This window comes from Melanerpes formicivorus, unplaced genomic scaffold (genome assembly GCF_026170545.1).
Source record: "Melanerpes formicivorus ecotype bairdi unplaced genomic scaffold, bMelFor1.0.p_v2 SCAF_28, whole genome shotgun sequence".
Taxonomy (NCBI): domain Eukaryota; kingdom Metazoa; phylum Chordata; class Aves; order Piciformes; family Picidae; genus Melanerpes; species Melanerpes formicivorus.
Genome location: NW_027142380.1, coordinates 4,273,036 through 4,293,440, shown reverse-complemented (window position 1 = coordinate 4,293,440; position 20,405 = coordinate 4,273,036). Strand labels below are relative to the sequence as shown.

At 44.0% G+C, this 20,405-nt stretch overlaps 1 long non-coding RNA gene across 1 annotated transcript; it reads left to right on the top strand.

Moving 5' to 3' along the window:
* The first annotated feature begins 9,187 nt into the window (after nucleotides 1-9,187).
* On the top strand, nucleotides 9,188-19,763 carry LOC137449123 (uncharacterized). Its single transcript, XR_010989321.1, has 3 exons — nucleotides 9,188-9,257; nucleotides 14,463-14,582; nucleotides 19,685-19,763. It is a non-coding gene; the product is annotated as an uncharacterized lncRNA (long non-coding RNA).
* The last annotated feature ends 642 nt before the right edge of the window (nucleotides 19,764-20,405 follow it).

The following is a 20,405-nucleotide window of genomic DNA, read 5'->3' as shown; positions in this document are numbered from 1 at the left end:
ACAGCGGAATCATTGAAAAGGTTCCCCTTGTCCTTGAAGTGATTTGTCACAGATCGTCATATCCTCTGTGGTGCTTTACTGCTCTGCAGCAAGTGGCCTTTGGAGTTTTCATGCCCAAAAAAATAAACTGTAAGAGCTGAAGGAACAGCATGGACAGTTTGAGCCTTGCAAGTCGTCACTTGGGTTATTGTCGCTTGGCACCACTCCGAGCAGATTTGTGTATTTTGGGACTAAGATTAGGGTGCTTAAGCTAGGGGCAAATGGGTTTATAATTAGATATATGCAGCCTCTGACCTATTAATTAAGGCTCATGCTTCCCTACATCTACCTTCCACGTGAAACAAGAGTGTGCTTTAAAGCAGCAAATGGGAAAAGGTTCTGTACCTATATGTTTTTTCACTTTGAAACTGCTCAGTCAAGAGGTATCTCAAGCTCTTTCCAACAGCTGTCTCTCTTTGGGATATCACATAGGGAAAGGACAGTGTCTCAATGTATTCTTTGTTGTATTTATTTATAAAATGCAGAGCTAGATTCCACCTGGAGAAAACAACAGTGTGTGGTCAGCACCTGCTTCTCCTTGGTGTAACTAGAGGTAATGGAGAGGATTTTAATGGCACCGTATAAAATCTGAAAGGGCCCAAGAGTATTCCTTCCACGCCAGACACCTACAGAGATGGGAGACACTGTCCGAAGCACGAAAAATCTTGCAGACCCTTGTGGAGAGATGTGTGAGGAAAGAGTGGGTCAGTCTAAGGCTGGGCAAATATGAAATGGGTGGGAAGAACAGTGGTATCACGAATAGAATAGACCAGACCAGGTTGGAAGAGACCTTCAAGATCATCACATCCAACCGATCATCCAACACTATCTAATCAATGAAACCATGCAACCGAGCACCCTGTCAAGTCTCCTCCTAAACATCTCCAATGATGGCAATTCCACCACCTCCCTGGGCAGCCCATTCCAATGGGCAATCACTCTCTCTTTGAAGAATTTCTTCCTAACATCTATCAGACGAACAGCTTTGGTATGGTCTCTTGCAGGTGCCTTAACTCCTGGAAAGTTCTTAGCAACTGATGTAGCTAATGAGGACTCCAAGCTCACTGTATGGTGTCCCAAGGAGCAGCAGACAAGGTAATCGAACTTTCACTGTAAGCATGTAAGATGGGGTTGCTCAGCCTGGAGAAGAGGAGACTCAGGGGTGACCTTATCACTCTCTACAACTACCTGAAGGGAGGTTTTAGACAGGCGGATGATGGTCTCTTCTCCCAGGCACCCAGTACCAGAACAAGAGGACACAGTCTCAGGCTGCGCCAGGGGAGGTTCAGGTTGGCTGTTAGGAAGAAGTTCTATACAGAAAGAGTGATTGCGCTATGGAATGGGCTGCCCGGGGAGGTGGTGGAGTCGCCGTCATTGAAGGTGTTCAGAAGGAGACTTGATGGGGTGCTTGGTGCCATGGGTTAGCTGTTTGGGTGGGTTGGATTGGTTGATGGGTTGGACACGATGATCTTGAAGGTCTCTTCCAACCTGGTTTGGTTTATTCTAATAAAGGTTTATTCTATTCTAATATCTTTTTGACATGGTCCATAGGCTTCCAGAGAAATCACTGTTTTCGCAATGGCAGTACTCTACCCAAAGTTTCAGTTCCTTTGGCACTTTAAATGCACATTGCTGATGACTGAAGTTGCATGCAGGAGAATTATTCCCTTTTTTCCTCACAATTTAACTGTGTGCCTCCACAGCCCTTACCAGAACCAGTTAGTTAGAAACCAGTGTGGAGTACATGACCCATTAGTCTGACTCTGTGGAAAATATTAGATTATGTGAATGTTTATGCACATCCTTTGTGTAACAGCAGAGCTATTGTATAACCTGTCTCTTTTCCTATGAATGGACTGGCATGGGGGAAACTGGTAATATTATCTCCTGCTCCCAGGGCTCCAGAAGGATATAAATAGGGAATGAACAGTGGTATTAACAGCTTCCTCTGAAAAGAATACTTTCTTTCTTTCTTTTTGTTTTCCCCCCTAAGTTTATAAACAGAAATAAAGCAAGATAAACTAAACAGCCTGGGATAAACACAGGACTGTGGCAGGTATTGTCATTGGTGCTTGCAGTGAGTGACTGGTATTTTGGTTTATGGGACAGCAAAGCTAGGGAGGATCCTTAAAGTTGTCCAAACTTAAGCAGTGGAAATGCAAAAATGTTTTGATACGTTGTGGAGCAGAAATGAGCAACTGAGCTCCTGATGCTGTAGCATGGGGTCCTGGTGGCACTAGCTGAGGCTTGGCAGTCAGAGTGTGGTGCATGCTCAGGCATGGCATCAGGCATGGGAGGTTAGGATAGACTTCTCCTTTCTGCCAGAACCACTTCCAGCTGAGATGCGCTTAGGGGTGGCAAGAAGTGGGTGATAGGTGAAAGAAAGCTGATGAGTGGGTATTGATAAGGCTACTGAATAGTCAGCTAAATATTCAGAATATTTGCCAAGTTTTGGCAGACAATACAGGGTTGCAGTCTGGAAGAAAATGTACCTGTCTGTCATCTTCAGTGGGTGTTTCCAGCTGCTGGTAATGGTGTTGGCAATAAAAGTTAATTAATAGATGGAAAATTATTGCTTTTTAATGCATGCAAAAGATTGCACAACCTCCATCGGCGTTCACTTAGACATGCCCCGCTTTGCACGCCTCATTTTTTCTCATCTAAATGAAGTGCAGTGTGTGCAAGGGCCTCTCCCTTCCATTGTGCTCTATTATTTGTTGAATTTTCATTTTTTTTTTTTTTTTTTTTCCCCCCCCTAAGGAGAATGAAGTATTGCATGTGGAGTGTTTCCAAAATGAAAGCTCTTTAGTATGATTAGCCTTTCTGGTCTTATTACTGATAGTTATACAGATGTACTGGCAAAACCAAATTTATTGCCCTATTTATTGGACTGGATTTGAGGTTATTTATAATGTGATTAGGTGACTATATATCAGACATGTCACAGTAGCTATTTAACACTTTTATGGCTGTCTACCTGTGATTGTGATATAAAACAGTATAGCATATCATCCAGAAAATGTTACAGGAAGAGTAAATTCTAAGAGGGAAAGACACAACCACCAGAGTATCAGAGAGGGAGGAAGAATGAAACGCAGTTTTAAACAGCAATTCTCAGCCAGGCTGAGGGAGGGGAATATTTAGCATGTGAGGAAGTCCAGGTGCAGATTTTAAGTTCTCTAAAGTGCACCAGCACTCTGCCTAGCAGCTGACCTTTCCCTTGCGAAATGGACATTTTTCATTTAGAAAAGGAAATGAGAATCATCTTCTTTGAATTTTTTTTCCCCCACTGATTGAGTGGAGTTAAAGAGTTCTGTGGGACCGTTTTCCCTAGGAAACAATTTCATGAAAATCAAGCTTTTCACAGGCAGGTGTTACTTTGACATTTTTAATGCTTTGCTTTAAGGTGGTATTGACTATTTTGTTTCACTGTGAGGGCTTCAAATGCTAACATTTTTTTTTCCATGTTGGTGTTTTGTTAGCTCTGTATTTCACTGTTTCATGGCAGGTTTGTACACCACCAGGACAAAAAAAAAAAAGCTTCAGTTTCCATGAATATCCAGGCAGTTTCTGTTGGGTTTTTTTTTGTTTTGTTTTGTTTTTTTTTTTTCTTATTTAAATCAGAAAATGGATGCACATAAATGCCTCCCCAACCTTTGCCTTTTCACCTCGAGTACTGTGTCCAGTTCTGGGCCCCTCAGTTTAGGAAGGATGTTGACTTGCTGGAATGAGTCCAGAGAAGAGCAACAAAGTTGGTGAGGGGTTTGGAACACAAGCCCTATGAGGAGACACTGAGGGAGCTGGGGTTGCTCAGCCTGGAGAAGAGGAGACTCAGGGGTGACCTTATCACTCTCTACAACTACCTGAAGGGAGGTTGTAGACAGGCGGATGATGGTCTCTTCTCCCAGGCACCCAGTACCAGAACAAGAGGACGCAGTCTCAGGCTGCGCCAGGGGAGGTTCAGGTTGGATGTTAGGAAGAAGTTCTATACAGAAAGAGTGATTGCCCATTGGAATGGGCTGCCCAGGGAGGTGGTGGAGTCGCCGTCATTGAAGGTGTTCAGAAGGAGACTTGATGGGGTGCTTGGTGCCATGGGTTAGCTGTTTGGGTGGGTTGGATTGGTTGATGGGTTGGACACGATGATCTTGAAGGTCTCTTCCAACCTGGTTTGGTTTATTCTAATAAAGGTTTATTCTAATAAAGGTCCCATGAGGAAGTCTGGATAAGGCTTGCTGCAATAGAATAGAATAAACCAGGTTGGAAGAGACCTTCAAGATCATCGCGTCCAACCTATCATCCAACACCACCTAATCAACTAAACCATGCAACCAAGCACCCTGTTAAGTCTCCTCCTAAGCACCTCCAATTATGGTGACTCCACCACCTCCCTGGGCAGCCCATTCCAATGGGCAATCACTCTTACTATGAAGACTTTCTTGCTAACATCCAGTCTAAACCTCCCCTGGCACAGCTTGAGACTGTGTCCTCTTGTTCTGGTGCTGGTTGCCTGGGAGAAGAGACCAGCCCCCACCTGGCTACAACCTCTCTTCAGGTAGTTGTAGAGAGCAATAAGGTCTCCTCTGAGCCTCCTCTTCTCCAGGCTAAGCAACCCCAGCTGCCTCAGCCTCTCCTCATAGGGCTTGTACTCCAAACCCCTCACCAACTTTGTTGCCCTTCTCTGGACAAGTTCCAGCAAGTCAACAACTTTCCTAAACTGAGGGGCCCAGAACTGGACACAGGGCAAAAATTTCCCCAAAGAATTATGAATTTTCTCTTAAAAAGAGTTTCCTGTAATCTTCATAAAATGCAAATTCCTTAGGAAAACAAATCCCCTGTTTTCATATACAGGCACAGGCCATCTTGAAAGATTTCACCAAAGAAAGATGGTTTTGTTACTTCTGCTTGTCAGATAGACCCACTTCTGAAGGAGGATGAGGAGGAGAGAGGAAATGAGGCCACTGGAACTGCTCTCTACAACTACCTGAAGGGCAGTTGTAGATGGGCAGGGGCTGGCCTCTTCTCCCAGGCACCCAGCACCAGAACAAGAGGACACAGTCTCAAGCTGTGCCAGGGAAGGTTTAGACTGGATGTTAGGAAGAAAGTCTTCATAGCGAGAGTGATTGGCCATTGGAATGGGCTGCCCGGGGAGGTGGTGGAGTCACCATCAGTGGAGGTGCTTAGGAGGAGACTTGATGGGGTGCTTGGTGCCATGGTTTAGTTGATTAGGTGGTGTTGGATGATAGGTTGGACTGGATGATCTTGAAGGTCTCTTCCAACCTGGTTTATTTTATTCTGTCCTGTTCTAACATCTTGCAGGTGTGAGGGTGAAGCTGGGCAGTCATCCGCTTCCATTGCTTGTGAAGGTGCAGTGGGGGAAGGATTGAGCATGGGCTGAAGGGAGCTGTCCTCCTGTATTTCATGTCTCCTTTTTGTACTTTCTTGTGGCAGAAGAGTAGGTTTGCAGTCACCACTGTGCAGAAGCAACAGACCCCATCACAGCTTTTGCCTTTCCAGCCTAATTCAAGTTGTCCACCCCTGAATCCCATTGGACTACCTCCCTGCATGTCCCTAGTCAGCTTATCACAGGGTGGCAGCTGCTGTGAAACAATAAATACATATTTATCCTTTATTTATTGCAAATGGAGGAAGCTGAAAGTCTTTAGATACTACAGCCTTGAATGACATGGGATGAGATGATGAGTAACACAGGGGCAGGATGGCATGAGAGAAAACATTGTACAGATCATATACGGACTGCAAAGAGTTTTAACAATGATTTTTACGAGTCTAGCTTCCAACCAAATTCAGGCTAATGCTAGTAAGAAAGTCAAATAGGTTGTTCAAGGAAACTATATATTTTCTTTAATTCATTAGCTCCCCATAGAAGGTTAAAGAGAGCACAGCTAAAAATAATTGCAGGAGAGTTATGGAGTACAAACAGAATGTGTTACTCTACTCCCACAGAACTTCAAGGGAGATGAATTAGAGAGGATTATTAGCATTTTTCAACAAATCTTACAGGCAAGGAAAAACATAATAATGTAAAGGAGCTGGAAACTCATATTTCTGTAATTGATGTACCTGCACCACCCTACCTGTGAAATTTATTCTCTGTGGAGGTGGTGATGATGTTGAACATTTTTTATTTCTTAGCCACCCTATTTTTCCCCTGCAAGCAGCTCTTTTGAGTGTGGTTATTAACCTGCAGTCCTCTCCTAGCTAAAACTTGCTTTGGCCACATTACACCTGGGCAAGGGCTCTTACAGTGAGCAGCATGCAAAATTTATCAGAAATATACTCTCAAAAATGCATTTTATTTGTGCTCCTTCATTCTAATTGTTCTCTTGAGGCTTGATCCAGAGCACAGACAAATTCAAAGGAGGCTCACTGGGCTGTGGGTCAGATTTTCTTTTCACCTGTATGTGACAAGTGGTGAATAACAAGCATCACACCATATGGTACTGACTCCTTGGGCCTTTACCCTGATGATGGAGGTAAGAATTCAGTCACTGATTTCACTAAGTGCAGTCTCAGAGCTGGAGGAGAGCATCAGCTCTCACTCCTTCTGCAGCAAAAGGCAATCACAGATCCTAATGATCAGCAGACTAATGTGTCCCAGTAATGCAGTTGACTGTGATCTGTTCTAACTGCTGCAAAGTGTGCCCCAGAACATTTTCTCTGTAGAGTTAGTTCTTTTATGGATGTCAGTGGTCCAAGAAGTTCTGAAAGTCAAATATACAAATTACAAATATGCTTCCATGTGTAACTATGAGCACTGTGATGGCTGATTTGTCCTTCCCAGTGGAATAAACAAACAGAAGTACATATATTGGAAACTTTTTGGGGTGGACTTTTTTTCCTCTTGCATTAACAGAATCCTTTAATTGGATTTGAACAGTTTGCTCTTGCAGACAGAAATGTCCTTCTCTTTAGTCTAGACTAGTCATTTGGGTGGGAAATAGGATTTGGAGGTGCTGGCCCACCTTTATGTACAACCACACATGAAGAACTTCATGCTTTGTCTCTTTACTATCCTACCAAGCTCTGCGCTGCTTTGCTAGAGGAAAATTCATGGGAAGTGTCCTCTTTTGTCCTTTTTTACAGACATCAGCATAGTATGATCCAAGGCCAGGGGTTCTGGACATCACCACAGTAATCATGATAAGCATTTCAGAGCCTTTTGGTCAATCCCACATGTTTCCACTTTGTCAGAAACAGATTCTGGGTGAACTGCTGGTTTTTAGCACCTAGCATCTCCATCTCAGTAGGGACCCCTTTATGGTGTCCCATTGGTTTCCATAGCCTGAGTTATACTGGTGTCACAAGGACCTGGAAAGAGATGAGTATTACCAAGCATAAATCAGTTTAGTCCATAGCAGAAAAAGAAATGTTCAAGCCTGGGAAAAAAAAGAGTTAATATAAAACTTATTTCTCTTACTTTCCAAAGGCACCAACCTTCCTATATAAATTCCCCTGTCATTAATCTAGTAAAGCTCTACTTTGTTCATAATTTACTACACCCTTCAATAAGCATTGTAATATTTGTGCAGGGCAAGTATATAAATCATTGTTGTGCTTTACTTTTTTACTTATGTGGTTCTTTCAGGGTCACTAACCTAACTTACAGCTTTTATCTGGTTTAAATATTCTGCTATTACCTTTTACATCTTGCTTGCTCTTTTGTGCCTGTTTAGTTATCTGCAGCTGCATCTTCTCAAGTAGCTATTGATCCATGTCTCTTTGCTAAAGGTTAGTAACTTCAGCAGCAGTAACGATACAAGTTACACCTGTTAGGGTACACTTGCACCTTTTGGTTGGTTAGAAGGGGGGATAGTTTTCTGAGTTTGTTGTTATTGACCACTTTTTCTGCCTGGGATATCTAAAACATTGAGAGAAAAATATATTCAGTAATATAACCTCATTTTAACACATTAGGCTTTCAGCACCCAGGTCAGGCTAATCTATCCCTACTGCCCTTCAAGAGCCTGAAAGGTAGCTAGGTAAGGCTTCAATCCTGCAAAGCACTTAAGGATGTTCTTATGAGAACATGAGCTCTGTTGCATCCACAGTGCGATCCGGTGAGAAGCACATTTCAGAGCAGTGCATCTCAGAGGATGGTGCTTCTTGCAAGGCCAGGCTCCACAAATGCAATTGAAGTCCAAGCTATCTCACAGACTTGCATGGGGCAAAGTAATTCTCAAGTGTGTCACTTGTGGGGACATCCCCATGCTTTGGAGAAGGCTGTTGAAGTGTCCTTTTTTTAGAGTCATAGCATGAGTCTGAGTATGAGTTCTTGTGGTCTGTGGAGGCAATGAGCTCTTAGAATGTGTGATTTTTTTCTTTTAAGACTGTTTAAGAGACAATGACATTATTTAGAAGTGGGCAGAGTAGTGGTCTGGGTCCTGCAGAACCTGACAGCTGTGCTTGCTGTGTGATAACTGGAGACATCATCCTATCTTGTGGCTTCACTGGTTCCTTGAGGCAAGTGTGTTCCTGCCTTAAGATTGTCATCCTGTACCAAAACACAGGTGGAGCTCTGCCATGGCTGGCTGGCAAGGAGCAAGGCTGGGGTGGTTTTCACCATGGCATAGAAGAAAACAGGGCTAGAAGGGACCTGAGGAGGTCATCTCACTCACCCCCACACAAATAGCTCCTGACACATGTTTGTGTAATGTGTTTCTTTAACCCCGCCAACAGCGAAGATCCCCCAGCCTCCTCAGGCGATCTCCTCCAGTGCCTAATGACCCCTGCAGCAGGGAAGTTATTCTAGTGCTGAACTTAGCTCTCTCTTGCCACATCTAAGCCCATTACATTTTGTGGTCTCCCTGTGGATGTGGATAACAATTTATTGCCTTCCTTTTTGCATAAACCTTTTACATAATTGAAGACTGTTATCATGCCTCCTCCCTGTCTTCCCTGCTCTAGACTAAATAGCCCAGATAGTAGGATGAAAGCTGGAATGAGGTGTCAAGGAGGAGTTAGAGGAGGAAATCAGAGAGGGATTAATCCTGCTTCCTGTCCCTACAGAAATGGACTTTTACTTCTGAAGCATAAGGGCAGTGGGAGTGGGAAATATGCTTCCTGGTGCTGGCAGTTTACTAAAGCAGCTCTTGGAACTGTGTGTCTGATTGATGGGTTGCTGCCTTTCAGCCCAGGGAGGAGAGGCTTGGACTGACCCTGTGCTGAGCTGTGGCCCTCCTCTCCAGCCCCTGTACTTGGTAAGTATGACTTTAATTTGTTATATTGGTAAGGAGCATTATCCTGCTGACTTGTCAAGTCCTGCAAGATGTATCTAGTTGAGCTTCTGCGCATCCTGAAAGCTATTTCTAGGTTCTGTATGTGTTATGCAACCAGATACAATGACACTGTAACACCGTGAGCCTGCAGCGGCATCCATACGGCCCACCACAAGCCCTGCTAGGGAGTAGGAGCCCTCTCCTCTGATAGCAAAGTGAGGTTTCTGTCGGGGGTGTTGCCTGCGCCGTGCCTGTGTGCTTCCCACCCATGCTCCGGCTGGAGAGCCACCCGCCGCACACACTGCCTACATGTGTTTCACAACTTGATTGCTGTTCACAAAAGCAACACATGGAACAGGCAAATGCTGATCCAAAATGCCCCGGGGCGTATTATGTCAGTGTCACATACATTAAGAAAGTACAGCGAGCACTCACGCTGACTCCTTGTGTTCATAGCCCTTTCCATTATTCACGTCTTCTGTCAGAGCTGTAGCACATACACAGCCATTGCGTTGCGGCTGTCATAACCTGGAGGAAGCAAAAATAACTCCCAGCCTGGAGACATCCAGAAACACAAGGTGAGAGAGAACATAGTGGGGGACACTGGTTCTTTGCCACTTAACGGTCGCAAACAGCTTTCAGTGACACCCTTTGCCTTGCTCTAAGCACTCCAAGAACAGCACATAAGGTGGAGCTGTTTTCCCTAGGCTTCTGGTGACACGGGATTACAGGTTTATTTACATGAGAACAGGGCTAGCCTTGAAGAAACAAAATATGAGAGGCTCTTTGGGACAGCAGGGAAGTCCTTTACACTGCCATCGCAATGCAGACTACCTCCAACACCCCCAGGCTTTCTCTAACTCCCCTACTTGCTCATCACTTGGCTGTTAAGACTTTCCAGTGTAATGTCACACTGGGGGAAAAAAATCTTAATAAATTGAAATCCAATTATTATTTTTATTCTTTTTAACTCTGCTTTCTCCCCCTTCCTCCCAAGAGTGACTTTGAAGATGACATTTGTACTTCTGAATTGAAACCACATTTGGCCACCACAGCAAACGGAGAAGGGAGGGGCAGAAGAGAGAGAAAACCTTTTGTTCTTCTCCTTGTGGTTCCCCTCACCTGCTAGGGCCAAGCTCCAAAATAAGTCCTAAAAGCTGAGGTTAGCCAGGGACATCTAATCCCGGAAAGCTGGCTCTGAATTCCAGCACCAGCCATGGCATTTGAGTTTCATCAACAGCTGTTTACATCTAATTCCCCCAGACTTCTGGAGTGTGAGCATATGTGCAGCTATGTGTTTGTTTAATTGAAAAGAAAAAGGTTAATTTTTTTCATCAGTTTTTTGCAGAAATAACAGCAACAACAGTGGCAACATTCATGCTTTAAAGCTGTGCAAGCTCATGAACTCCTTCGATAGTGTAGTGGGGACCTCTGAGTGTAGTCTAAACAGCTGTGTCTATAGGACTTGAATACTGTCTTAAGTACTGTGTCCAGTTCTGGTCCCCTGAAAGAGAGTTCCCCGGTTGGCCCCAAGTACAAAGAAAAAACTCTTCATTGGTTCTGGTGCACCCCTTCCCAGAAAGGAAAGGAAAGGATAGCATAGCATAGAATTTACCAGGTTGGAAGAGACCTTTGAGATCATCCAGTCCAACCTATCATCCAACACCATCTAATCAACTAAACCATGGCACTGAGAACCCCATCCAGTCTCTTCCTAAGCACCTCCAGTGATGGTGACTCTACCTCCTCCCTGGGCAGCCCATTCCAATGGGCAATCACTCTTTCTGTGAAGAATTTCTTCCTAACATCCAGCCTAAACCTCCCCTGGTGCAGCTTGAGACTGTGTTCTCTTGTTCTGGTGCTGGTTGCCTGGGAGAAGAGACCAACCCCCACCTGGCTACAACCTCCCTTCAGATAGTTGTAGACAGCAAGAAGGTTTCCCCTGAGCCTCCTCTTCTCCAGGCTAAGCAACCCCAGCTCCCTCAGCCTCTTCTCACAGGGCTGTGCTCCAAACCCCTCCCCAGCTTTGTTGCCCTCCTCTGTTCACATTCCAGCAACTCAACATCTTTCCTAAACTGAGGGGCCTAGAACTGGACACAGGACTCAAGGTGTGGCCTAACCAGTGCTGAGTACAGGGTCAGAATGACCTCCCTGCTCCAGCATCTTCACTTTTGGGGGTGTTTACTTTAAGACCATACTCTTTTCATTAGGAGAAGGCTTTGGTTTTGCTCTTTGGCCAGTTGAAATGAGTAATGAAAATGTTATTTGTATGGGACAAAGGAAATATTTTCTTTGAAATTATCTCATCTTACTAATTGATAACAACAGGACTGCTTGGATGTGTGCAGTGCTGAGCATCCGGTCCCTCTGCTCAGAGCAGGACTTCAGCCAAGCGGGTATAAACCATCCCATGGGAGACAGCAAGAGAAAAAGCTGTCAGGTATTTGGGGCTGCATGTCCTGTGGAGCCAGCTTAGCCTCCATGAGGAAATTATATGGGTGTCTGAAAAGAACATGTTCTTAAAATATCAGAAACTTCTGTGGAAGATGAAACACTAGAGAATATTGATAATTAAAAACATTGTCCAGAAATAAATCAGGAAAAATAAAAATCTGGAGAAAACTCCTTCAGGGAACAGGTATTTTCTGTTGTTCAGTGCAGGCATCACTGATAGCCTGATGGCATTGAAAGTATTTGCTGTCAATAAAAAGTAGAATAGAATTAGAATAGAGGAATAGAATAGAATAGAATAGAATAGAATAGAATAGAATAGAATAGAATAGACCAGACCAGACCAGACCAGACCAGACCAGACCAGACCAGGTTGGAAGAGACCTTTGAGATCATCGAGTCCAACTCATCACCCAATACCATCTAATCAACTAAACCATGGCACCAAGCACCCCATCCAGTCCCTCCCTAAACACCTCCAGTGATGGTGACTCTACCACCTCCCTGGGCAGCACATTCCAATGGCCAATCACTCTTTCTGTGAAGAACTACTTCCTAACATCCAGCCTAAACCTCCCCTGGTGCAGCTTGAGACTGCGTCCTCTTGTTCTGGTGATGGTTTCCTGGGAGAAGAGACCAACCCCCACCTGGCTACAACCTCCCTGCAGGTAGTTGTAGACAGCAATAAGGTCCCTCCTGAGCCTCCTCTTGTCCAGGCTAAGCAACCCTCACTCCCTCAGCCTCTCCTCATAGGTCTTGTGCTCCAAACCCCTCCCCAGCTTTGTTGCCCTTCTCTGGACATATTCCAGCAACTCAACATCTTTCCTAAACTGAGGAGCCCAGAACTAGACACAGTACTCAAGGTGTGACCAAATCCAGTGCTGAGTGCAGGGGCAGAATGACCTCCCTGCTCCTGCCGGCCACACTGTTCCTGATACAAGCCACGATGCCCTTGGCCTTATAAGTCCCCAGTATGTCTGAATTCAATTCAGAAAGGGAAATGATTAATATTGCAGTATTACACTACAATTCTCTCTGATACAAAAAATAATAATTAAAATAAACTATTTTTTACTGTGATTTTAATGAACTTCAAATTTTCATGCCTGAAAATGTTTCCTAAGCGCTGTTTCCAAAATAGATGTTGCGAGACAGCAACTATGTCCTGAGCTGGTTTCAAAACCATGGCAAATAATGTTGTTTCACATAAACACAGAAGAAAATGGGACATCAACAGAAATGAACAGGGGGGCTAAAATCATCCAGATCTGTGTGTCAAGGATGGAGCAAAGGCTTAAACTGGAAAGCTGGAAAAGCCAGCATGGAGAAACAATATCATTCCCAGCTCACCAACCCATCCGTGCCGTGTGCCTGGTTATGATCTCTTCCCCCTTGGCTCCAGCAGCCACTCTCACTGCTGCCTACTGCCAAGAAGTAGGTCAGAAACCTATTTTTTCCTCTGTTCCTCTGTGGCCACATCGCAGTCCCTGCCCCCATGCAGCAACAGGGAAAGCCTCTGAATGGAGGCTGTGAGACCAAACCTGTCTTGCAGCGCACCAGGATGAGCAGGTCCTAGGATCCCCCTGTAGTCAGTGGCAAGAGAGAAAAAAAAGTCTCCAGCTGCAGAGATTGCCCCGGAGGTGCCCATCTCTCTCTGCTTCCTGGAGAGGGATTTTAAGGGAATTAGGGGCTTAATCTGTGGTTAAATAACTAAATTTAACAAGATGAATCTGAGCCAAAGCATGTGTAATGTGCCAGGCCCATCCAGGAAACCTGCATTCAAGTAGAACAGAAGGTTTTGGTGCTCACCCAGCTCTGTGTTCTGAGGGTGGCTTTGAAAACACTTGTGCTGGTGGGCTGAGGTGGGGGAGCATGAGGACGTAAGGCAGAAGCAGTGAGCTGGGGTTGAAGCAGAGGGAATTGCGTTGTGAATGCATGTTTGGTGCTCCAGGGCTGAGAGCTGCCTGTTTCTCCTGCTGTCCCCTAGGGCTAGTGATTTTATCACCTCTGCTTCACAACATCCTTCTTTCCTCTCGAAGTACTAGATACCCTTCCCCCTGCCTTTCAAGTTGTCCAATTGATTAACATAATTCAGTTAAATTCAGTAATTGTTTTCAACTTGTACTTACCTTATAAATTAGCTAGAAGATATGCCGGGAAGCTGCTCTGATTTACCATCATTGTCATCTAGAAATTAAAAAAAAAATTAACCTGAAGAGACTCTTTCCCCTTATGGAGCTGTCTTGTTTGTATCCCTGTGTCCCTGGTGCTCACCCCTCTCCTGTCAATACAAAGCAAAGGCTGGCAGGGACAGCAGCTTTGCCACCCTGGAGCCCTGTGACCTTTGAAGGACAAGTGATCCATCTCCCTGCGGGAGAATTTGTGTTTTGCCACTGGTAGAACAAAATACTGTCCCCAAGTGAATGGTTTTACAAGTTGCAAACCCAGCTAATGCTTCTGCCTCAGGGCACAGCACTGTCCTAAAACTCAGCTTTGCCATTTTTCACCACCAAGGTGAGTTGCAGGAGGTGCGAAGCAAGAACATTAATCGCAATGCGGGCCTCTAATTATGTTCCTTTAAAATATCTGCAGGGTTCACTCTAACACTGTGCTGCTTTATCTGAGGGAATTGTAATCTCTGTGACATGAAAACAAACTGCAGAGTGGTTGCCTCATCATTCTGCTTCTAGCAGATCTTGAGTCCAGCTTTTCAGACCAATTTTTCCCTTTTCACAGAGCATCTGTCAAGATTCCTGCTCTGGAAAAGAAGATCAGAGCAAATGGGGACCGAGGAGAACAAAAGCTGACCCAAACCTTTGACCTAAACTTAACATAAAGCCAAATGAAACCTTAGAGGTTTGTAAATGTTCATGAAACATTTCCACCTCCTGCTCCCCTCTCCTTTATCTTCAGTTTCTTTATACTTCTACACTTACTGTTTCTAATTGAAAGTCTAATGTAAAGCCCCACTAAATTAATGGGAAGGCTCTCACTGACTTCACTGGCTTTTGATTCAGCCTCCCAAAGAAAGGAAATAATTTCTTTAATGGAAATGTCTTTAAACTTAAAAGAAAACAAAACTTGAAAAGAGATAAGGAAAATCAGAGGTCAAATGCAATTTTCCAGCTAGCAGCACATGTCCTCAATCTGAACCACACCCATAACATTAATAGGGACATTGCTAGCCCAGGGAAATAAAAATCAGTGTACAGAAACAGAGAGCTGTTCCTGCAGTAACAGTGCACTGATTTAACAAGCTATGAATTCTGTTCACAATCACTAGAACTGTTGCCATTCTTTACTATCAGTTTGTGCTGTAGAGGAGTATACCACTGGCAACCAGCTGGCATTTAGGACCTGAAGTTTCTATTTGTTTATGTGAGACTCAGGCTTTCCCTTTGTAACAGAATTGAAATAAAAATGTCAGTCACAGGAGAACTTTCATAGGGAAATGACTCTCTGCTACTGATACAGTTTTAAACTTTCTGAGTGCCTTGTCAGAAGGGGGCAGAAATGGGATAGTTTATAGGATTTAACACCTGAGCTTTCAGGTAACTTGACCTGAGAAAGCCAACAGCATCCTGGCCTGTATCAGCAATAGTGTGACCAACAAAACTAGAGAAGTGATTGTCCCCCTGTACTCAACACTGGTGAGGCTACACCTTGAGTACTGGGTTCAGTTTTGGGCACCTTGCTACAAGAAAGACATAGAGGTGCTGGAGTGGGTCCAGAGAAGGGCATTGGAACTGGTGAAGGGTCTGGAGGAAAAGCCTTCTGAGGAGTGGGTGAGGGAACTGGGGTTGTTTAGTCTGGAGAGCAGGAAACTGAAGGGAGACCTTATCATTCTCTACAGCTCCCTGAGAGGAAGCTGTAGCAAGATGGGTGCTGATGTGTTGTTCCAAATACCAAGTGATAGAGGAAATTCAAGTTGCAACAGGGGAGGTTTAGGTTGGATTTCAGAAGAAATTTCTTCACTGAAAGAATTCTTAAACTCTGCAATGGGTTCCCTAGAGAGGTGGTTGAAACATTCATCCCTGGTGGTGTTCAAAAGACACAGATGTGGTGCTAATGGAGATAGTCTTGCACCAGAATTGGTAGAATTAGTAGGATTTGGTGGTCTCAGAGGTCTTTTCCAGACAAGAATTCTATGATTCCCTGAGCAGTGCATTAGATAGAATAAGAGTGTTCTTGTCTGAGTTATACTCTGGATTCGTGAATGAGAGACTTGAGGAAGGCTGGTGAAACCAGCTCAAGCAGAAGTTAAGACATGGCTTTTCTTGGATGGCTGTTGTTGCATTGTCATTTGCCAGAGACAGTTCTGATGGATTGGTGTGGCCCATTCAGAGCTTGGTCTCCTCTAAAGTGCTGACCTTCCTCAGGCTCCTGTTTTGCACGTACATATGGGGTGGTTTGTGTGTGCAGACTGGTATGGCTGCATACTTTACTTGTGAATACATGCACAGCTTATCTAGAGAGTCATTGCCCAATATTTGTGTAACAGTTTTGATTTTCACAGTCACTTCACAGAACAGTGTGTGCTCCAGAGGTTGTTACTTGGTCGTAATGGAAAACACAGATGTGGAAAATTGTCCTAGGAAAATGCTGCTAATAAGCAGCTACTGCTTGCTCATCGTGTTTCTGTGAAAGAGCATTATTTTATTACTATTATTATTCATATGTAAATTGTACGTGACATAGGGGTTTTGTCATTCACTCTTTATAAACTTTTTTAATGTGTCCTCTGTTTCTGAACTCCTCCAAAGTCTTCTGCAGTGTCAAGTCTGGAATGTCTGGTCCCTGCCAGCAACATGCTCATTGTCACTCTCAAAGCATCTGACAGCAGAGCTGGCACCATCTTGCTGGGAGATCTTGTGGTAGGCATGCTAAAAGCTTACAGCCTTCAGACCACCGGCCGGGTGACTTTGTCTGTGGAGCTATGGCTGGTTCTCTCCATACACAAAACGTTGTTTATCTCTTAAAAGAAATACAGACCTTGATTCAAAAGTGCTGGTCGAGGTCTATCACCATTCAGTGCAGAGAAACTTCTGGATCAAGGACAGAAAAAAATGATCCTATTAGGGTTTTTTTCAGCCCAAGTTAGAGAAAATTCTCTGTGTTGGCTCAGTGACCGATCTGTTTGGATTGTCAATAACTTAGAAATCTTTTCCTTTTCTCCTTACTCACCTTGGATCAATTTTTGTTTTAGAGTCTGCAATGGTTCTGCTGGTGTTGTATTTTATAAGTGCTTGATCTCTCTGCTTCTAGAAATTAAGCAGGGCATGAATTACTGGAAACTAAGCAAAATGTACCAGACACAAACTCAGCGCATTCTCTTCAGCTCATATTCTCTGAAGACTCATCTGTCCCTTTCCTCCTTTTAAATATTTCCTCTCTTCTTTCTGGCCTGATCTTGTTATTTGTTTCATTGGCTATTCATTATCCAACTCTTGGCAAAGTATCAGGGAAATCTTCCTGACAGTGAACTGGGAAGAGCTCTCTTAAGGGAACAACAACAGCTTCTTCACATATGATTGCTGCAAGTGAAACAAGCCCACATACTGCCTTTGCTGAGAAAAACTTTGAAAGGACTGCAACGTGCTGTGTTGGAGTCAGTTGTGTAACTGATGAAACTTGTCTAGTTGGGCTTTTCATTGATCTTTAAAGGGTTTAAGATATCATTTCTCCCTGTAAAACTTGCCTCAGTGCTGTGACGATGGTCAAGTTGGCAGTGAAGGCAGCATGAACTTGAGATGCTGTCTGGTGGGAGCTGATTTCTTTGTGTGTGGCTCCATGAAGGTCTTCTCATCAATGGGTGGAGATGTCATTCTGGCTATGGGCAGCCCAGACAGTAATCAAAATGAGCAAACTGCATGCTTTCATCTCTCCTGAGAACTCAGCTTCCTCAGCCCAAATGAGATGGGCTTCGATCCAGTCTGGGCCTCAAGAAGCTTTTCATTTCTGCAGTTTCACGTAAGGTTTGACTTTGCTCTGGGATTATTCTGACATTCAGCTGCTTCAGAGATGTTGGGTTCCTCTGTGTCCTCCTTTCCAGCTGAAAGTTTATAGCCAAGCTGTGCAACCATGTCCTAACTTCAGAGCAGTCTCAGGAAAAGGCAGCTCCAGCTGCAGCTCACAGCCTGCCAGAGAGACTCCCCTGGCAGATCTCCGACAAGCCTGTTACTGCAAGTTCGCCCAACCGGCAATTCTGGTGAATGTGAAAATTTGCATGAAGTTCATATTAGTTCAACATTAGCTCACATTGCCAGCAATTCAGTAGTTCCTTCTAGCTGTTTGAGTCTCAGATGAAAGATTTAAGTGCACTTGCCAGGCAGCCTCTCTCAGAAAGTGGTGAAACTGGGCAAGTGTTTAGTTGTCACAAGTACTGTGGTGCAAGGTGAGTTTTACAATGTCTGATGAAAGAACTGATGACTGAAAGTCCTAACACATACTTGTCATCTCTGTGAGCTGTAATAGCATCTAGATTAACTCCCAAAACATCATAGAACATAGGGAAAAAAAAGTGGGTTTACATAATAATTGTCATTTCTGCTCATTGATTTCAGTGAGGTCTTACATCAACTGCATAAAACCAAATACTAATAAAGCCTTTCCTTTAAAATAGGTTCTACTACATGATGCATAATACATGTAGCTTGGACTACATGTATTAAATCACAGCCTCTTCAAAAGCTCTTTCTCCCCCCAAAGCACCCTATGCATTACAACCTCTGTTAAACCTTCAGTTGCTATAGAGACCTTGCAGAGCTGATGATGTTCTTTCTAAACTGATTTTGTATTTTGTGCCTGAAGTTTGTCAAAAGAATCTTTTTGCTCAGAAAAGAAAAATCAGTGTTGGTCAAATTTTGGAGAAGGGGTTGCTGAACAAAATAAACCAAACCAAATTCTAATTGATTCCTTTTTTTTTTAATCTGGAAATTAATCTAGATTTCAGTGGGTACTTAATGAATGGTATTATGCAAATAGTAGCAACATAGCTGACATTTTCCCTCCTCTCCTGACTTCTAATTGGAAACAGGGATTAATTATTGTCTCACCCCTTGTGCTGGGTGAATCCTGTTTACTCTGAGCTGAGGCTAATGAGCCAGCCTCAGTCTTCAGCTAGAATCAGAGCAAAGCAGTGGCTTACACAGCTTCCCACAAAGTTCTGCAGTGTGAAAGGTGACACCACCGTAACCAATGACTTGGTCTGGTACCAGCTCACACATGGTCTGGAGATGTACCTCTAGCTATTGGAGCCATGAAAACTTCCATCTTGCTGGAAAGGGCTCTCCAAGGAGGAAGCAAAACCCTTCCTAGTGCCGTGTAGAACAGACAGTGGCTTTGCAGGGGTGGCCGTGGGAAGGGACATCCATGGCCCTGGGAATGGGAAGCATGTCTGCAGTGGGAGGCAGCGCTCACGGGGTTCCTGGTTCTCACCATTGAGCATTGTTCAGAACAAACGTAGATGCTGTATAGGAATGTAAAGCTTAATTTTGTGGGTTTTACACCCACTGCATTTCTTGGAGTTGACATTTTCTGGAACTTTAGGGGTTTTCATCTCCAGGCTTTTGATTTGATTCGGGGTTGTTTTGTTTTCTTCTTCATTTTGTAGAAAGTTAACAGTCCATACTTGGGGTGGGTTTTTTTGTTTGTTTTTTTACCTGCACCATAAAATATCCTGTGATCAAACTGACCAAACTGTGATCAAACTTCAGACACAACAGCTGTGTAATGCTGTCCTCTGCTCATAGGTGTACAAATCTGGGGGTCAGCAGGGACACGTTCAGTTGGTGTAACCCAGTACAGCTGCACCATGACATTGGCTGGGTGGATGCTGAAATATCTGGGGGAATTCACTGGGGAAATGTAGAGCTGGAAAAAAAAGGGACTTATTTTTCAGAAATACCTTGGACCATCTGTGAGTGAACAGCACATGAACTCTTTCTTGTTCTTGATAGTGCCCAAAATATTCAGGATATTCTCCAGGTGGAAAAAAAAAAAAAAAAGAGCTAAAGAGATACAGAAGAGCAAGGGAGGAGATTCGAGGCAGCAAGTATTTAGTGTAAGTACAATGTCATTCCTTCTAAAATTTCAGCCCTTTGTGATGACTTCAGAGCTGAAAAGAAGGAAAAATTTCTACTCTCTTAGGAGTACTGAAAACTCCTCGCTCCTCCCATTCTATGGCAGAAGATATTTCATTAAGTCTTGTACAAGGCTTTGACATGAGTTACACCTCTGAAAATCAGATGAGTATTTTCTCCAAGGATGGAAAAATGTGGGGCAGTCACTCCCTTTTCTGGGGATTCCCAGCCAAATAGATTAGGTAAGTGGTTTAGTTCATTGGCAGGGGGGCTGCAACTGGAGCATTGGGTCCCTTTGTCAGGCATGGGGTGATGACTGTGCAGAGATGCTAGGTTTGATTCTTGTCATCTCTTGCTCTACCATTGTGAGTCAAAACCTGAAGGGTCTCTTCAAACCCTGCTGCACCCTGACTTACCATGATCCTTTCCTCAAAGCTCTTTCTTCAGCCTTTACCAGCCAGAATGGTAGATTTTGACACATAAAACAACAAAATCAAACAGTATCAGCTGGAAGAAACTGGTGGTAGCCCCAGAGAGGCATGGATGGACATTCTCCATTGGTTGAAAGTTTATAGTCTAGTCTCAAGGGCACTTTGAT